Here is a 13,345-nt window from a genome sequence, read left to right as displayed (position 1 = left end):
CTCTTCTGGGCTACACACTTCTTGCTATGTCCTCACGGGGTGGAAGGCCGGGAGGAGCTTCCTGGGACCTCTGTTATAAGGGCACTCACCCCATTCATTAGGGCTCCATTCTCATGACCTAACCCCCTCCCCAAGACCCCCCCTTAACACCTTGGGCATTAGGTGTTCCCACATATGAATTTTGGGGGAACACAAACTTTCAGACCCTTGCATGGTGAGATGGGCTCATCCCCAGCTCCAGCACGCCCTTCTCAGCCTGGGCTCTGATGTGAGATCTGCAGACCTGAGTCATCTTGTACGATGTCCAGTTCCCGTTCCAAGGCTTCCAGCCTTCCTCCTCAGTGAGTTAGAAGCCTCCCAGCAGCCTTTGCAGGGGCTGGCACTCTGGCTCTCCAGGGCTTGAGTAGACTTAGGAGGGCCCTGGAATCATCACATGGGGATCCCGTGGCTGAGGGATGGGATTGAGGACTGAGAACTCCCGAAGATGACTTGGGGAAACCCCACCTCCCTGCATCTGGGTTGAGGCTCTGCTTTCTGTCCTGGGCTGGTGGACAAATGTCCATGTGAAAGTTCTGGCCAACCCCTCCTCTCTTCTGCAAGATCTCTCCATCCCATCCCGTCCACCAACACACCACCAGCCATTCTCCCCTCTCTTTCTCGGGTACCCAGTCCCTCCCATTGGGTCCTGCCCATCCCAATGCACACCTGCTGTTACTTCTTCCACTTCAGAAATCCTCTCTCAACTGGTCTTACCCTTCCAGTGGCCATCCCCTTCCTCTCCTTTTCTTTGCAGCAGAGATGTCTCAAGAGCTGTGTGTGCCTGGGGTCTCCAGTTCCACAACTCTTGGTCACTCTTGAATCCATGTCAATCTCTGTGGACTTTGCTTACAGGGTTCCCCTGGAACTGCTCTCTCGTGCCACGGCAATCCATCCAGTGGCCAATTCTCAGCCCCCAATTCAATCAACGCTCGGGACACCACTTGTTTGTACTCCTTTTCAGTCTCATTTGCTGGATTTCCTCCTCTTCAGGATCTCTAAATGGTGGAGAGCTGAAGAGCCCAGCCCTGGGCCTCTTCTCTGCTCTCCTTTGATGAGCTCAGCCAGGCTCATGGCGCTAAATAGGCCATCAATACACTGATGGCTCCAGCCCACATCACCTATACACTGCTGGCTCCAATCCACATCCTGAGACACTACACATCTATACATCTGTATACTAATGGTCTAGCCCAGGTAATCTGTACACTGCTGGCTCCAGTCCACATCCTGAGACACTACACATCTATGTGTCTGTATACTAATAGTCTAGCCCAGGTAATCTGTACACTGCTGGCTCCAATCCATATCCTGAGACACTACACATCTGTACATCTGTATAGTAATACTCTAGCCCAGGCCATCTGTACATTGATGGCTCCAGCCTACTTCTTGCCCTCAGGCCCTCACGTATATATCTGTTGATTTTCTCAGCATCCCAACTTAGTGTCTAAGAGCCTCTCACACCTCGCACCTTTAAAACTCCACTTCTGAGTGCTCCCCAGGCCTGCTTCTCCTGCAATTTTCCTGCTCTCATCCTTTCACTTGCCAAAAATCTTCGAGACACTCTTGACTCCTTTCTCTCACACTCCACATCCAGCCCATTAGCAAATCCTACTGACTCTGCCTCCAGTATTTATCCAGATTCTGGCTTCTCTGCACCCCTCCACTGCTATCATCCAGGCTCAGCCACGTCACCATCTCTCACCTGATCATGACACTACCCTCTTAACTGCTCCCTCTGTTTCCATCATTTTCCTTCTTTGCCTCTTCTCAACCCAGCAGCCAGAGGAACCTGGTTAAAACCAAGTGAGGTCTGGGTCATCCCCGGGCTGAAACCCTCTGATCACTTCCACTTCACCGCAAGCAAAAGCTGAAGCCTGTATGATTGTGTGTGGGGGCCCTTTCTCCTCCTTCTTATTTCCTGGCTCACTCAGCTCGGGTCACCAGCCAGGCATGGTCCCACCTCAGGGCCTTTGCACTGACTATTCCCTCCACAGGATTTTTCCCCCAGATATCTGAATGGCTCATCCCTCACTTTCCTTGTGTCCTTCATGAATCTTCTCAGGGAGGCATTCAGCACTCCTGTAAAAATTGCAACCCCCACCTCACCCCAATACTCCCCTGTCTCTGCTTCATTTCCCCCTGGCATCTAGCGCCATCTGACATACTATAACTTTTCTTATTTTATTTACGGTTTCTATCCTCCCCCCCACCACCACCTACTAGAATATAAGCTCCATAAAGGAAGGGAATTTCATCTGTTTTGATTACTGGGCAATGCCTGGCCCATGCTAGGCACTCAATATTTTTTATTGAGATCAATGAATAATGCATGTAGGACCGCCTACCGTGTCAATCCTCTTTCCAGAGATGGGGTTTGGGACCCTCACAGCTGTGTGTCAGAGCCTCCCTTCAGATGCGGCGTCCAAGCCGAATTGGCAGTGTCCCCCAGGCGGTGGGAGCAGGGCTGCTGGCGGTCTCACCTCCAGGCTGGAGATCAGCGTTACCACTTTGCCACACATTAATGGCCCAAGAGTCTGGCTTCAAATCCTCTATCTCCCTGGAGCCCAGGTTCAGATTTTAACCCTGTGGAATCTGCTTCCCCTTATTCTCAAGGAGACATGTCCATTCCAACCTGTTTATTCTAAGAGCATTTCCTAGATGCTCTCTTATGAAAATAAAGTTTCTTTGTGTCAGTCATGTCTGTCTCAAAGGCCAGGTTTTGTCAGAGGCCAAACCTGGGCTGAGAGTTACAAGGGTATGCCCTAATCGCGCACAAATCTGTTAGTGCCAGATGCCTTTATAACCCGAAATGTGGACCCAGTGTGGCTGGAGCGGCATGCTTCCCATTCTGCTGCCAGCATGTTTTAAGATCCTTGGCCATGCTCCCCGCCCCCCAAGTAAGACCATCCCCTTAGAACTCTGCCCTCCCCTTATAAGATGGGGTGCTGTCCTCTTCCCTTCCAAGTTCCAAAGCCCGAACGTCTCTGGACAGAGCCAAGGCCGAATTGGCTTTGAGGTTAGCTTAGGTTTTTGTTTTTGTTTTTCCTCTGTGGGTCAAGATTGGCCAACATTAGGGACCTCCCTGTCACCTCTTTCTGGGGCTGTGTGTCCCCATGCTTCCCAGGCCTGGCTTCCTCTTCCTCTTCCTCTTGCTGAGTGGGGCAGGAAGAGGAGGCGCAGGGACTCCAGATGCTCTGGGTTCCTTCCCACAAAGTTCCGGGAGGCATTTCTAATGCTGAGTCAATGATGTGGTTTGCAACCTATTTATCTGCACACATGACATTTTCAAAAGTCTTTTAAATTAGGTATCTACTCCTCTGTTCTTACCTCTTTTTCAGAAAGCTCAATCCCCAGTTTGTTTTAGTTTGTATAACCACTGCCCAGAAAAGCCGTGTGCAGCTATGAATATCCCACATTGTTTGCCCGATGAGAAATAAATTCTTTCCTCTTGGAGAAAAAGGCACTTTCTCCTCCCAGCACCAGGAAGGACTGTAGAAGGCCCTGCTATGATGCTGACCGTGGGGAGAGTTGGTCCTCCTTGGGTTTTGTTATTTCAGAACAAATATGGTAAACTGTTTCCCCCTTGGTTACTATAGAGAAGAGATCATTTGCCTTTCTCTTAGGGCTTCTGAAAATAATAGATTACATATTTGGGAGGGTTTTTTTTTAGATCTGGTTAATGTGAGATAGAGGGGATTGCTCCGGGGATGACATTGTTTGGTTTGGGAAGTATTCTTGCTGTTGCCCGGCAACAGGCTCTTAGAGACGGGAGTGGACTGCGTTGTCCCTGGCAACCGTTGTTACTCGGCAAACAATGAGGGCCGGCACAGAGCGCCAGGACCGCGGACTCCAGGTTTTAATTGAACATCTGCATCTATTTTTCTCTGACAACATTATGTTTGAGTTTGATTTGCCACGACAGGTAGACCCGGGTCCACCTGGGGTCTCCTTGGAAGAAAGCACACTGTCATTTTGACATCTCATCCTGTGTAAAGCAAGAGACGCTGATGGAAGGGGGAGAAAAAACAACTTTCAGCCATTTGACTATGTTGTAGACTGCTCTCCACTGGAGACTTATTTCAGTCTTAAGTGGAATTTCTTTTTTTTTTTTCTGATTGAATTCCTCATGTTTGTAAAATCATTACCTGGCCAACCTGCTTCTCGAGTGCTTTCTAGCTTGACGTTTTCCTTGCAGCTGCTGGAGAATATCAGAAAAGCCAGGACTGGAACCCAGGGGGCCACACGGGGAAACAAGCATCCACACATGAGCTTGGCTGGCGACAGGAACTGGACCCAGAGCCTTCTGGTTCTTTAATGTTCCTTGCTCTTCCCGTTAAGAAGTTGGCTATTCAGGTGACTCTCAGGGGAACGTGCATACTACGCTTTCTTGGGGAAGCAGGTGTGTCCCTACTACCAGGAGTGGGACACCCTCACCCTGACCACGGGCACTTTGCAGCCACTGGGACGCTTCTGATGAAGACAGTGTCCCTCCCCACCTCCTCCTCCGGGAAGGCAGAGATAGCGAGTGTTTACCAGGGCTCTCGTTGCTTGGGTAAACACTGCCCCTGAACTTCATTCAAAGCCGGTGACACATTTCTTCCCCGCCCCCCCCCCCCGCCCCACCCTGCGCGCCCCGCCCACCCGCCAGGGCTATAAATTGGGAAATGTTCGTCAGTGCAGGTTTTTGGTGGGGACTTGATCCTGCCGTGTTCATCTCTCTCGAATGCAATCTGTCTGTCTAAGGCAGCAGCAACCGCAGCAGCGCCTCCTGTATCAGAACACAGCGCCCGCGGTCAGTCAGACAGCTCCGGGGTGAGATTCGCTTTAGTTGTACCGATTGGTCGGTTTTTTGTTTTTTGTTTTTTGTTTTTTTTGTTTTGCCAGGGCAGTTCACTCTGTAGCTGAATGCCCCGAGAAAATGTCCGTGGTACTTTTGTGCCAGCATTCCAGCTAATGGCTCGGGACCATGTGTCTGAACAAGCTTCCCAACTTTCTTTTGCAGCCAAAACATATAATGGGATGTCATTTGTGTTCTAGAACAAACAAAAGCAGGTCATATATATGTGCGTGTGTATATGTGTATATACACACGCACATATATATGTGGCAAGCTCGTTAGCCACCAGCCCTGTGAGGTGCAGTAATTCAGCTCCAGTTACGTCAGGTGTTCGTGGAATCAAAATGAGTAAGTTCTGACTTACACAAAGATTCCCCAGAAGATTAATGCGAAGACAGGCTTCTTCCTGAAACCTGTAGCAGCAGGGTAGCTGGAGATCAGTTTTGTGCTGAGAAAGATGAGTCCTTCCAAAGAAATGCTACTTGCGCGCTCCAGGAAATGAGTTTATACCCAGTTCCAGTTTGGGCAAGCCATTTTTCAGGAACTGTTGCCTCATTTATACATTTTCTTCTAAGGGGATCATTTAAAATTTTTCCCCACGGAGATCTCGCCCCCCATCAGGCCTTGCAGCTTGGGCAAAGTGCTTAACATCTTTGGGTGCCTTTATCCCGCTGGGGAAGGTGTGGGGCCGGCTGGTCGCTTAGGGCCCCTCCAGTGCGGCCCCATGTTAGGTGAAGCTCCTGATTTTCAGCTCGGCCCTTCCTCTGCTCTTGAAACCCCAGAGTAAGGGGTGACCAGAGAGGAGTGGGGGGGTCACTTGGAAAGGTCCCAGGCGTGATGTTGGCAGCAGGAGAAAAGCTGGCCTCTTTGCCTGAGTCAGCTGTGGAGGTCCTGCCCATTGCTCATACTTATTGGCCATTCCTGGGAACAGGAAGTGCCCTTGTCACCAGGCAGCACCATCCAGTGCGGGGTGGGGTCAGCGGGCTCAAAATCTGGCAGATGTCCTTCAGGAGGGAGCTCCTGGCTGGCCCCTGGTCCCTGTCTTGCTCCTTCTCCCTCAGGCTGTAGGGGGCACTCTGAAGGCTTTGTTTTCTTGAAGATTGGCTGGTCCAGGAGCCTAACTGCACAACTGGGAGATAGGAAGCAGAACCCAGAGCAGCGAGCGTGGAGAATGGCTTGGTTAAGTCTAGAAATACCAGCTTTAGCGAGGCTGTGGCGTTAGACCAGTGGTTCTCAAAGGGGATGTCTCTGACCCTCAGGGAACACTGGGTGGTGTCGTGTTTGGTTGTCGTGACTGAGGAGTGGGTGCTCCATGCATGTCCCCACCGTGTTCCGGACACCCCACAGAGAACAGTCTGGCCCCAAATGTCTGGAGTGGGGAGGGGGACAAATGGTGGCTCAGAGCAGGGCTTCTCAAACTTTAATGTGCATAATGTCCTGGGAACTTGGGTTGAAATGCGGGTTATAGTTTATGAGCTGTTCCAGAAAAGGCAAAGCAGTGCCTCTCACCCACTGCTGACTTTGTCCCCTCAGGGGCATTGGGTTTTCACAACTGGGGGTACTCCTGGCATCAAGTGGGTGGAAGCCAGGATGCTGCTCAGCCCCCCACAGCCAAAAATGACCCAGCTCCAGCGACCACAGGGCTGCGGCCGGGGAACTTGCACTAGATGACGGGGGGCTGGGTGGCAGGCTTTAATCGCTGGGCATAGTGCTACTTGGGTCCAGCCTGAAGCTGCCGGTGGCGGCTCTGTGCTCCGTAACCCGGCCATCCTTCTGCTCTAGCTAGCATGGTGGGGGGGCAGGTACTTTGAGGTCCTCGGCGCTCTCCAGGCGAGCCTCAGCCCTGCTCTGTGAGGTCACATCCATGCCATCCTGGCAGGCGCCATCAGACCCATCCTCACCATTACTCAGACACCAGTCCCAGCCTCCAGGGGCCCTCCACGCCAGAATGGCCACCAGCCTCCTCCTCGCTACCAGTCAGGACCACTGTAGCCACGCCGGCCACCCTCGATTCTTCAGAGACGTATATTGGCAGAGGCAGCCCAGCACCGTGGCCTGAACTCAGGCCCGCGGTCGTGCAGGCCTGGGCTCGGAGCCGGGCACGTTGAATTCCATTTGGATGGAACTGAGGGTGCCCGAGGGGTCGGTAACCATCCTATTCAAACACTGCATCCGAAGTGAGAGGAAGCCTGGCTTTTCCATGGAATGCCAGGGAAGTGTGTGCAAAGCAGAGGCAGAGTGGGGAGGGCTCAGAGGACTGAATATGCCCAAGGGGGCAGGGCGCATGGGCAGAGGGGCTCGTGAGTTGGAAGAGGGCTGAGAGAGACACAGACAACAAGCTGGACAGCAGATGGCCTCGGTCTGCAGGGGCAGGGAGTATGCCCAGCTGGGCGGGGGGGCACCCACGGGGTGCTCGTGGGGCAAGATGAGGGGAAGAGTGCTGTCCGGGCCATTATCAACGGGTCCCTTCCGGTTCCTGAGTGGCATTAACTTTGACCTCTCTGAGTCTCGGTCTGTTGTTGTTTCCAAAATGAGGATGATAGGCTCAGTCGGTGGAGCGTGTGACTCTTCATCTCGGGGTTGTGAGTTTGAGCCCCACGTTGGGGGTAGAGAGGACTTAAATAAATAAACAAAAAAATTTTTAAAATAAAAATAAAATGAGGATGATAAAGGACTCACTTCCCGAAGAGTTAGGCAAGATCCCGCGTGCAGCCTGCTTCTCCCAGAGCCTGGGGCACGACTAATGCTGAGCAACATCGCTGGCTTCTGCCGCCGCAGGTGTCCTCAGGGTCCTCCTCACTCCTTGCCACGAGGTCGTACTTTATTTATCCGTCACCAGCTGGGGTCCGACCCATCACTGCACTTCATCCTCCCCACCCGTTTGTCAGATAAGGAAACCGAGGCCACGGCCACAGCCTGTGACAGAACTCAGATCTGAGCTCCGTTGTGTCCGAGTCCACAGCCTGTGCCCGTCGGTGCACCGGCCACCTTAGCATGTGTTCCGAACTTGTACCTGCCGTATTTATGTGACGAAGGCTGCTGGGTCTTTTCCGCGATGGAGCTGAGATGCAGCGGCGGGCCGGGAAGTAGGAGGGAGCCAGGGGTCCGTTCCTGGGACGTGCTCACAGAGCAGGGCTCTGAGGCTAGCTCTGAATACAGTCTTCGTGTCAGAAGGTCTGGATCATCCAGAGCAGGCTGGGCTGCCTCATGAGTGTGAAGGGCCCGCCTGGAACCTTCTGGGGCATGATACTCAACCCTTGACGCCAGAATGTTCCAGATACCACCCCCCCAGTAGTGAGACTCCTGTTCGTCCTCGATTTAGAACATGCAGTGCTGCTCTGGAGGCTGACCCAGAGCCTCCAACATGCGAGGAAGAGGCAGGGGTTGCCCTAGGTCCCTGGGAGGTGGTTCCCCCGGAGGAGACATCAGGGCTGTGTCACCACTTAGACGTGGCCCGGCGGCCAAGGGAGATGCCCGGTGACTTGAACTAGTCCAGTGGCTTAGGAAACATGGAAGAAGCAGCAAGTTTGAGGGACAGAAGTTGCCTTTTGGGTTTGTCGGAGACCAAGTCTGGTGGCGTTTAAGTGATTACAGAGAAGCGGTGGAATGGGGTTGCCTGCCAAAAGCATATTTGCTGGGTGAAAATGTCGGCGAAGGCCGGGTGGTTGTTTAATTCACGTTTCCCCCTGAATCCATGACATTGTAAGGGGCAACTAAAACCAAACTGCATGTGAGCCGATGTAACCATACCTTCGTTTGGACAATTTTTAAATTAATAGTCAAATCACATCTCTTTAAGAGGAAAGTAAGTGGGTGTTGCCCCATTACGATGGGGGGGAAAGGCCACTGTCCTTTGAGATCAGAATAGCCTGTCCCACCGAGGAGGACAGAAGGAGGACAGGAGCCTGCGGCTTCATGGGGCCCCACCCCTGAGTCCTGCCTGGAGCCCTGCAGACGCCAACTTCCAGGGCTCGGGCCTGCTCTGCTGGAGAGCGAGGGAACGTTTGGCCACGGAGAAGAAAACAGGAACAGAAGCCCAGTTCTTACCAACAGAAAAAGGAATTTGAATTCTGTAGATACTTTATTCCAGAGTAGCTCGGGGCCAGCTCTGATCCTTCCAAGTCCATTGCTGTGGAAAAAAAAAAAAAGTGAAAAATTCAGGACTGACAGGGCACCCGGACCGGCTTAGGCAAAGAGGGAATAATGGGCCACCCTCGCTGGAAGTTGAGACTCCATGCTTCTAGAAACAGTGGGTAGCCTTTCCCGGGCCTGGCCTTTTCAGCCTCTAATTCCCACTCCTGCCCAGCAGACTGCAATGCCCTGTTATCCTTGCTGTTCCTCACCTGCCTGCACGTCCCTTTCACTCCAGGCCCGTCTGTCCAGCTCATTTCTCAGACATTGCACCTCTCTTAGAACGGGGACTCTCAATCGGGGCAATCCTGTCCCCTGGGGCACATTCGCCAGTGTCTGGAGACTCCCGGCAGAGGGAGGTGCCTGGCGTGCAGTGGGTGGGGGCCAGGGACACCGATCAGTACCCCACGGTGCCCAGGACGCCCCTTCCCCTACGGAGAACAACCCAGCCCGACATTAGCAGTGCCCACTGGGAGCCCTGCCTCGGTGCCCATTGGTGAGTGCCTTGGCTGTGATCCAAGCGCAGGAAAGGATGTGGTTTCTACCATCGTGCAGTTAATGAAGACACTTTTCAGCAAGGAGGAGATGGACATGAAGTTCTCCAAACATCCGAGTCGCCTCTCAGTGCCTGGAGCTGAGCAGGGCTGTCCTGAGGGCCAAGCCCCAGCCCCAGGCCAGCAGGCACCGTGCGGACAGAAACTACAGCTCGCATCACCTGCTCCTTAGACCTTGCACTCAGAGGGAAGGGGAGCCAAGAGAAGCAAATGGACATGACTTTTTCTGGTCAGCATACTGCCACTTGGAATGTCAACACAAGCATCGGGGCAGACGCCGGGTTTGAGACAACCAGTATTCTCTGAGAGCATTCTGGACTTGTCGCTGCTTGTTTGTGGGGAAAATAGGAATTGCTTTCTCGGGGGCCAGGGGAGCCTGGTGCCATCCAGATGCCGCCACGCGCCAGGAGAGCATGAACTGATAGCTTTGAGGAGGCCACGTGTCTCCCCAAAGGAAAAGGGAAAGGCCATGTGTCTCCCCAAAGTGGAAGTTAACTGGCCAATCAGAGCGAAGGTAACTAAAAACCTGCTGTGCTTGCTCTTGCTCGTTACCCCGTCACCCCGAAGATGACAAGATGTTTTCTAAATACGAGGAGACCTATGTAAGGCAGGTGACCCCTCCGCTTGGCATATGGAGGAACAGGAATAGAAATGAGATTGCTTCAGGTCGCGGTGAGTCAGCGCCCGCCAGGAGCAGGGCCCAGAGCTGCCCTCAGCTTTTTCTGCGTTTCCTTTCCTGTCATTACTGGTTACTAGGCAACCGGAGTATTTTCCTGTAAACAGAAGCCTCTTCCCTTTGTGCCCCGGGGCAGATCCATTCATCAGGCCTGATCCCCGGCTGCTGCCCGCCAGTCCCCCTTGCCCCTCACTGATACTCAGGGGAGACCTCGCATAGGCTCCCCCTGCTGAGTGTCCCTGGCAGCGTCCCCCGATCTGATGTGCCTTCTCCACCACCCAGTGAGGCCACACTTGCCCCCTTCATTCCTCAAGTGTGTCTTCATCTGGGACCAGATGGCCAATGAAACGTGCGAGGCTTACAAACAACACACTGGGTGTGTTTCTGAGCCAGGGGGAGCTTGGGGCCAACCTTGCCAAGCTGGGCAATGGCTCGAATCTGAGGCCTCTCCTTTTTATTGGCCATCCTGAGGCCCCTGGGACCAGTCGAGAGTGGCCACAGATGAAGGGGGTCAGAGAAAGCATGCTCGGGCCCTGGCTTTGGGCAGAGAAATAGGAGAGAGGACGAATGAGGCTGATCGAGCAAGCAGGGAAGACAGTCCCTGAGTGATTCCCACCCAGTTCCTGTGGCACGTTCAAGTTCAGGGCAGAAGCGCAGACCCACGCATTGACCTACCAGAGTGTGTCCAGGGGTCTCGGGTGACTGCTGTCACTGAGGAGCCTGACCAGCAGAATTGAGGGATTCCCGAGCTTCCTGCTCAATGTGGCAGGTTGGTGCCCTTGACCGTGGGGCCAGCCGTCTCCCTTCCCCTGTTCTGCCAGGTGGAGGGGTCACCCAGATCCAGGCCTCCACCTTCTAGAAGGACCACCTGACCTACTGCTCTCATCTCCAAGGGCTGCTAGCACAGCAGACCAGAGCTTGTGGAGAAAGGCAGTGATAAAACATGCTGGCACTTACCCTTTGGGGCTGAAAACTGATTGCCAGGTGGGTTTTTTATTTAACTTTTTTAGTGTGGAAAATTCAAACATCTACAAAATCAACACCCAGTATAATGAACCGGGTGCAGCTATCACCAGGCTGTACACTTGTCATCACTGTGCCGTCTCCTGCCACTTACATCCACCGCCCCACACCCTCCATGCCATGATTATATTTTTACACCGGTTTTCCGGTTAAAATTTACATACCATTAATGCACAAATCTCGACTGTGTAATATTGACAAGTGGGTATTCCGTGTAATGCATACCCTATTCTCATGGAGAATATGTCCGTCCACCTCCCTGGGAAGTTCCTGCCCGTCCCTTCCCCCTGGGTTCCTGCCTCCTCTACACTGATCTGATCTTTCTTTTAAACCTTAGGTTAGTTTTGTCAGTTCTACGTCCTGTACTCTTTCGGATAGTTTCTTTTCTTTTTTTTTTTTTTTAAGATTTTATTTATGTATTCAACAGAGATAGAGACAGCCAGCAAGAGAGGGAACACAAGCAGGGGGAGTGGGAGAGGAAGAAGCAGGCTCATAGTAGAGGAGCCTGATGTGGGGCTCGATCCCAGGACCCCGGGATCACGCCCTGAGCCGAAGGCAGACGCTTAACCGCTGTGCCACCCAGGCGCCCCTCTTTCAGATAGTTTCTTTCACTCAGCGTAACGACTTTGAGATTGACCCGGGTGTTGTGTATATCGGAGTTCATCCTTTTGTATTAATCAGTGATATCCAGGGAGTATTCCTCTATTAGCTTTTTAGCCGCATCTCTTGTATTTTTTTTTTTTAATTGGTTGCTTTAGGGATTACAATCTGTATCTTTAACTTAGCACAATCTACAGTTTCTCATCTCCTCCTGATGATGGGCATTTGGGTTACTGCACTTTTTGGCCCTTAAGAATAAAACTGCTATAAACCTCTGTACAGGGGTTTTTTGTTTGTTTGTTTTTTGTTTTGTAGATGTGTTTCCATATTTCCTGGATGAACACCCCAGAGAGGAATTCTGGGCTAAAGGGTGGGCTTAACTTTCTAGAAAACTGTCAAACGTTTTTTCTGACATGGTTGTATGATTTTACATTCCCACAAGTGTGTGAGAGATACGATTTCTGCCTGTGCTCACATTGTTGAGAGACTTAATGTTAGCCATTCTAGCAAGGGTTTACTGGTATCTCATTGTGGTTTTAATTTGCATTTCCCTAGTGACTAACACTGTTGAGCACTGTTTCATATATTTGTGGGCATCTGGATCTCTTTGTGAAGAGCCTGTTTAAGTCTTTTGTCCATTAGGTTGTCGTCTTCTTATTAAATTGTAGGAGCTTTTTACATATTATGGATAAAAGCCTTTTGTCAGATGCATGTTTTGCAAATATTTTTTGCAAAGCCCAGACTGTGGCTTACTGATTTGTGTGTGTGTGTGTTTTAAGAAGGTTATTTACTGGGGCGCCTGGGTGGCACAGCGGTAAGCGTCTGCCTTCAGCTCAGGGCGTGATCCCGGCGTTGTGGGATCGAGCCCCACATCAGGCTCCTCCGCTATGAGCCTGCTTCTTCCTCTCCCACTCCCCCTGCTTGTGTTCCCTTCTCTCGCTGGCTGTCTCTATCTCTGTCAAATAAATAAATAAAATCCTTAAAAAAAAAAAAAGAAGTTTATTTACTTAGGGGCCCCTGGATGGCTCGGTCGGTTAAGCATCTCCCTCTGGCTCAGGTTATGACCCCAGAGTCCTGGGATCAAGCCCCGTGTCTGGCTCCCTGCTCGTCAGGGAGTCTGCTTCTCCCTCTCCCTCTGCTTCTCCCCCTGCTCATGTGCTCTCTCTCGCTCTGCTCCCTCTCACAAATAAATAAATAAAATCTTTTTTTTTTAAGTTTATTTATTTTTTTAGGTAATCTCTGTACCCGACATGGGGCTCAAACTAACAACCCTGAGACCAAGAGTCGCATGCTCCTCCAACTAAGCCTCCAGGTGCCCCTGATTTGTGCTCTTGAAGTCTTTTAATGAACAGAAGTTTTCAGTTTTCACAAATCTAATTTATCGAGTTCTTTGGTCGTACTTATTACTTTCTGCATTCTGACTAAGAAACTTTTGCCTGTGCCCCTATGTTTTCTCTTAGAAGTTTTATAGTTTAGTTTTTT

The 13,345-nt window shown here is 51.7% G+C and overlaps 1 protein-coding gene across 8 annotated transcripts in view; it reads left to right on the top strand.

Annotated features, from left to right (window-relative positions):
* RFX2 (regulatory factor X2) overlaps positions 1-13,345 on the top strand; it is a 91,235-nt gene that overhangs the window by 28,840 nt on the left and 49,050 nt on the right. For 3 of the 8 annotated variants that reach the window (XM_048226430.2, XM_048226429.2, XM_044378008.3), the window contains exon 1: positions 4,714-4,854. The exons of the other annotated variants lie outside the window; for them this stretch is intronic. The gene's annotated coding sequence lies outside the window, so the exon portion shown is untranslated. Of the gene's footprint in view, positions 1-4,713; positions 4,855-13,345 lie in introns of those variants that run through there. 8 annotated transcript variants of the gene reach the window in all.

The sequence above is a fragment of the Ursus arctos genome, unplaced genomic scaffold (assembly GCF_023065955.2).
Source record: "Ursus arctos isolate Adak ecotype North America unplaced genomic scaffold, UrsArc2.0 scaffold_14, whole genome shotgun sequence".
Lineage (NCBI taxonomy): Eukaryota > Metazoa > Chordata > Mammalia > Carnivora > Ursidae > Ursus > Ursus arctos.
Note: the sequence above shows the minus strand (reverse complement) of the source record. Positions and strands in the feature narration are given on the sequence as shown.